Source organism: Sorex fumeus, unplaced genomic scaffold (assembly GCF_029834395.1).
Source record: "Sorex fumeus unplaced genomic scaffold, SorFum_2.1 ptg000240l, whole genome shotgun sequence".
Lineage (NCBI taxonomy): Eukaryota > Metazoa > Chordata > Mammalia > Eulipotyphla > Soricidae > Sorex > Sorex fumeus.
Genome location: NW_026606297.1, coordinates 3902823 through 3909527, shown reverse-complemented (window position 1 = coordinate 3909527; position 6705 = coordinate 3902823). Strand labels below are relative to the sequence as shown.

General features: G+C 37.3%; 1 non-coding gene across 1 annotated transcript; it reads left to right on the top strand.

Moving 5' to 3' along the window:
• Positions 1-1202: 1202 nt before the first annotated feature.
• LOC130018190 (U6 spliceosomal RNA) lies at positions 1203-1309 on the top strand. The gene has a single exon (XR_008791495.1). It is a non-coding gene; the product is annotated as a U6 spliceosomal RNA (small nuclear RNA).
• Positions 1310-6705: the final 5396 nt, after the last annotated feature.

Sequence of the window (6705 nt, the reverse complement as noted above, 5' to 3'; positions counted from 1 at the left end):
CAAGTTTGTCCAAAGTAGGAATGAGATAATAAGATGTCATAAAAAAAACATTCTGATAAGATGTCGCGCGGCCGCAAATGCGGCCGCACGGTTCCGGTATCTGGATTTTATAGTCTCTGAGTCTTGGCCGCTGATGGGATTACACGGCGCCAGGGGGCCAGGTGGTGGGTGTGACCCCCGCCTACTGGAATTTGGAGGATCTGGATGGAAGATGCTCGACTCCAATCCGAGTAGGCTTGGAGGTCTCGGCCCCGGAACCCGCGTGGCTTTGTCCCAAATTAACCCCCACAATATGTACTCATCAGTATATACACATCAGTATGTATTGTTATAAATGTCTAAAAAAGTAAAGTGGAAGAATAGACAAATTTCTCTTGCAGGCAATTTCAATTTATTTAGACAAAGCATCCACATGAAGCAGAACCTAGCTTTTGTCTCTTGAGTTGTGGCATCACAGTAGCTCGCCGTGATAGTTTAACATAAAAAGCAGTTTTTATAATGAAGCAATTTTAATATCCTGCTGGTTTGTGGATTTTAGTGTTATGGATTTTGTAGATGTTTATGCTTTCCTTCCAAAAATGCATTGTAGAAATAGGTTCCAAGGTATAACTTTACCATAGAGAAACTTGAGAAAATACAAATACAAATAAAGGGATACTTCATAAGATAAACTGCCCAATAGTCTTGAAAACGCTCAGTCATCAAAATCAAATAATGTTGTAAAAATTTTCACAGTCAAGATAAGACTAGGATATATGAGGATTAAGTGTATTTTTGATATTGTGGATGGGATTCTATAACAGTAAAAAAATACTAGGTTAAACACAGCAAGTATGTATATAGTAAGGATTTTGCCTAATAAAATATATAAATATTTGTTATAAAATCAAACCACACTATATAACGTTATTAAAATGATGTATGGCATCTTTTGGATTATTACTGAAATTTTTCTCTAATTCCAAAACTCTAATAAAAGCTTATAAAAATTTAAGTATAAGATGACATTTAGAATTAAACATTGATGTTGAGTCCATTAAATTGGTTGCTGAGAGTCTAAAAACAATGTACTTTCAACGTCACAAGATATTTTGTTTTTATTCAGAGGTAAAATTATTGAGTCGTCAAAAACATTCAAATTTATCTATAATAGAGATAACATTTGTAACAAAAGCAAATTTTTAATAAAATAAATTTTGATAGTGTTCGCTCTGACAGCACATATACTAAAATTGGAACGATACAGAGAAGATTAGCATGCCCCCTGCGCAAGGATGATATGCAAATTCATGAAGCGTTTTATATTTTAAATGGTCACTGGTGGAGGGATGGGTATTCAAAATAAATAAATAAATAAAAATTTAAAATATATGCAATAAATAAACAAATTTTGATAAGTATTTGAAAATTGGCATTAAAGAGAAATAGACATAGCACTTTAGTGAAAAAAAAATAACATAAACAAACACCCCAAACCATATTTGATGACACTGCTTCATTTAAAATAATATTTTATCTACTATAGATGAGACTTAGGAACTATTTTATATATAAAGGTTTTACAGAATTAGAAAATATAAATTGTTGCATGGAATCCATAAGAAATACATCTACATATTGGATTGTCAGTTTTATAATGATACTTTATACTATTCTAAAAGTAATTTTCTAGAAATAAATTTTAGTTGTTCCTGAAATCCTATTTTTAAAATTCAAATATGAAGAACAATGTTCTTCCATAAGATTTGAATTTTTTATGTATTCATTTTTTTAAATAAAAAATAATTTAATTTTAGGGGCCACAAATTTACGTTTAATGATATGATTTCATGCATATAATGTTCCAACACCCCACCTTCTAGCTGAATGACATCTCCCAGCTCTTTTTCTTCACTCCCTGAGCATTTGAAATTCATTCCAAAGTAGAAAACTACAATCTTTCCTAAATCAAATTGTTGGGTTTATATTTGCTCTTTTATGAAAGCAATCATATGCTAGCACGCAACTGGGATGAATGGAGACGTTACTGGCACCCGCTCGAGTAAATTGATGAATAACGGGGATTAAGTGATTAAGTGATTAAGTGATGAAAGCAATCATATATTTGTAAGAAAACATTATTATCCTAAGAGCTTAGAAATAAACATTCGCAATGTAGTTATATCTTGTGTTATTGCTATAGAAATAAATAATATATATTAAAATTTTAAACTAAGGCTATGTCCTTTATTTACAAGTCCTGCATAAAGGGAGAAGAAAATGAACACTTCAGTAACTCAGCTTGTTTTAATGTCTTGCTCTTTCAGAACCACTTCATCTACTTTATTAAGAACATGTGCAGCCAACAAACTTACAGAAACTGAGAAAAATCTCACAGGCCTATTTGAGTATACGAGGATTTTTGTCTTAACATTCAAAATAAATTTGTATTGTATTATTTTGTGGTAATGGGGAATTCTTCTCAAGAGAGCCATTTCCACTATTTGCAGAGTATTTCATATGAAGGAGATACGCTTAAATGTATAGGCACTGATACAGTTGGAGTTTTGAATAAGAGCCATGAAGTTTTTCTCCTAATCTTTCTCTACCTCAAACCACAAATTTTAAGTGATTACCTTGAAGTGAATGCTAAATAATTCTTGTCTCCTTTATGGTCTAAGAAATCTTATTAGGATACTAGTACTTATGCCTTCTGTGCATACTGAAAGAACATTCTTTTTGATATAGTTATTTTAATTATATGAAAATATTGTCATTTGCAAACTTGACCTAAAAATCAACAACCACATGTAGTCAAGCTAAGATTTCTAATGACTCAAGTGTTCATACTTAGTAGATAATTAAGTAGTACTCCATACATTCTGAGTGCATTACTTTAGATTTTTATCAAGACAGCCTCCAGTGTCCAGACTTCTACTTGAGAAAAGTGTTTCTTCTCAAAAAGGAAGGCACTTCCCTTCCCCACCCTTCATTCCTGCCTAGCCTTTGACTGGAGAGAGATACCTGTGTTTGAGAATCCATTCAATATCTCACATCTCTTGTCTATTTTGTCTATTTTTCCAATAAACTATTTCAGCACAGTAACAGAGCAGAAGCTGAGTAGGCAAGGCACACTCCAATCTTTCCCAATCCTGGAAAGCAAAGAATGTTTATTAATTTTGCTCTAACCTGGAAACAAATAGGCAAAGAAACAAATTCCAACACAAGTATTTGTTCACAAAATATAAATGACAAAAGGAGAGGAGAGGAGACAGACCTACTCCACAATTCAGCTTAGGATTCCCTGAGGGACCATACAGCCTTTTGGAAGGACAACAGAGATAAGTCTAATAGATTCGCATAAAGGGAAGTGAGATGTAGAAAGAGAACTTCAGATAAGTCTGGAAACATCCCTTGTCATTCTCCTTGTGAAGTTCTTTCTATTCTGCTTTTAATCTTTCCTGCCCCCAAGACTTCAGGAGCAAGCTTAAGAAATTGAAACTACAGCAGTAACATTTAAAACCATAGTCATCTTTTCTAGAACTTTACATACAGAGTGGTTCTGACTGTGGAGATTTCTGCCTGAGGACTATTGGCATGCTTTTTTGTTTGTTTTTCTTTTTTGGTGTTTTTGTTTTCTTTTCTTTTTCTATTTCTTCTCTTCTGTGCTCACTGTCAGGAGGAAGCTAACAACAAAATCTTTTCAATTTAGTCTGAGAATTTATTGCTATGACATAATGGAGCATCAGAGTCTAATCCAGGTGAAGAAGGGAGAGTGGCCAGTGTAAGGTCCCCTGGGACTCTAAGGGAAATTCCAGAGCTAAACTCTGCTAATTAGTAACTCTTCTTCACCTGCCCCCTCCCTAGTAAAACATGGAGATGTAAATCTTGCCCCCCTTCCTAGTAGATCCCTGAGCTGTAAATCCTGCCTCCACTGTTGACTCTACTTAATTGAGCTGTAAATCCTGCCTTCACTGCTGACTCTTCCTTATCTGCCCCTCCACTAGTAACTCTCCCCTCATACCCCTCCACCAGAATGCAGGTGTCCTAAGCTGTAAATCACAGGCATCTGGGTAGACATAGAAGATAACAAGATGCCTGAGTTATGAGATACCCGCTAGCCACAATGTCCATGTAAGTAAATGCTTACCTTTGAATCTACAGGCTAAGGAGTGATGTGCTTTTAAATGGATTGGTTTAAAAAGTATACGTTGTTACAAATCTTTTGGCCATGAAATGTGCGGGCTCTGCTGTAACGGCCAGTGAAGGCCCATATAAGATCTCCTTTGAAGAAGCTCAGGGTCTTGCCTAACCTACTGGACGTGCATGTCTGTGGGACAGCTCGACCCTGGCTAGCCAGCTTAATAAACTACCTGTTTGCTGATTGCATTCCTGCATGGCCCTTGCTTGTGGTCGGAGATCCAGAGTCATGCCCTAACATCCAGTAATGGTTGAATAATTTGGGAGAGAGAGAGAGAGGAGGCACATAGCTCTATTAATTTTAAGATGAAGACTGGAAAGTATAGAAGTTAAAGATAGATTAGTTATTTAAAATCTTTTTGAAATCAACAAGATTTTAAAGGTTATCTTATAAAGATAGAAACAGACTGGATATTTTCTAAAGATTTTCTCGTTCTTTTTTAAAATGTCAGAGAGAAGGAAGAATTAGAAACCTGACAGACTAGAGAAAGAACTGCATTGAAGGCATTGGCTATATTAGATTTATTTACTTGATAGTCCCACCAAAAACAATTTAAAATTGAGTTTTGTGCTTCTTTGAAATATGTTAAATGTAACTGGTCCTTGTTATACTTTTCTTATTTTTATTTCTAGAATGCTGTCTCTAAATAACATGTAGATTATTGATACTTAATACAATGCTGATATCAATTATTGTAAGAAGTTCACTTTATCCTATTGATAACTAGTTACTAGCTTCTTTAAAAAAATGAAGTAACGTTGTGGAGTGCTCTTCAAAGGACTTGAATGCTAGTAAGAACAATTAGCAAGATTTTTGGAATTCTGATGCTTTTCCATATCATTTATCCTCATTCTAATCCATGCAAATTATGCATCAAGATGATTATAGGTACTAGAGGCAATTACATGTGTCTAACCTATTAAGAGTACTCTAAATTTCACATAAATTAAGCGTGTTTTCCTGTGTTAATTAACTGAATGTATGAAAACTTGATTATAATTTGGCCTCTGTCATTTGGAAAACCATTAATCCCCATAAATTATTTCCCAATTGCTTCCCTTTTACTGAGATTCTCTAAATACAGTAATGTCACAAATCAGATCACCAAAAAAAGAAGGAGTTTCTCTCTTCAGAATTTGGAAATTACACAGTTGCTTTCAATGAGTGGTGCTTATCAGGCAAGGAAATCAGTTAATATCCAGAAGCAAAACTGGAGGAAAACAGTAAATAAAACCAAGGGTATTTTAAGGAAATTCTTTCAGGCAAAAACCTTATAATTTATAATTATCACTTGTGGTCACACATCCTGGTAGAGAAAAATGTCTAAGGCAGAACGAGGTAATCTCCATAAATGCCAACTTGGAAGAAAGTCATCTGGGGCTGAGGACACAGCTCTGAGGGCTCGAGTGCATGAGACTCAAACGTTCATCTTTGGTAGCTCATGAACTCTTAAGAGTAGCTCTGTTATTCCCTCACATCACTGCTGGCCTGAGAAAAATCACATTGCTGGCCCTAAGAACCAAACAGTCAGGACACACTTCAAAGCAAAGTATTAGTTGGGAATATAGCACAGCGGGTAGGGCGTTCGCCTTCCAAGCGGCCAACATGGCCGACCCGAGTTCGATTCCTCCGCCCCTCTCGGAGAGCCCGGCAAGCTACCGAGAGTATTCGATATGCCAGACACAGTAACAACAAAGTCTCCAATGGAGACGTTACTGGGCCCGCTCGAGCAAATCGATGATCAACGGGAGGGCCTTTACCTTTACCTTTTATGGTGCCGCCAGCAGGTCAATCTGTACCTGTGAGGCAAGTGCATCAGCAGCCTGATGGTGCCTTCAGACTTCCAGATAATTCAAAATTGCTGCTGTGCCTTTGGCCAGACCCCAAAAACTTGGGGCAAAGTTTACCAAGAAAGTAAACGGCCAAAAGTTAGGTATGTAGGAAACATACCCACAAACCACGTCTGGCTCAGCTATATAATTGGAGGCAAGGTCTCTTTGGTTCCTGATTGAACTGCTTAATGGCCATGATCCCAGAGACTCAGAAACAAATTTCGAAACCCAGTGGCTTTTGGCAGAAATGCATCCGGTCCCTGCAGTAGGTTACCAGTGCTGGGCTAACCCAGGTGGGAATAGGTTTCATGTCTTGGCCTATTCCCCCTGGCGGCCCAGTGGCTGCCATCCTCCAGAGGCCACTGGACAGTCAGGATTAGACCTGTGGTGATGAGAAATGCAGGGCCTCATGGAATGGAAATGGAGCCGGTCCTTTTCTGCCTGTCTCAAAGAGACCCCAAGTCATCGTCCACAAACGGCCTCTCTGGCTCCTGGTCAAGCTGCTTAATGGCCATAATCCCAGAGTCTCAGAAACAAATCTTGAAACCCAGTGGCTTTAGGCAGAAATGCGTCTGGACTCTGAATAGGTTACTGTTGTGGGGCCACCCCAGGTGGGGAAAGGGTGTTGTCACTTCACCTGCTCCCCCTTGGTGGCTAGGTGGCTGTCATCTTTCAGAGGCCATTGGACAATCA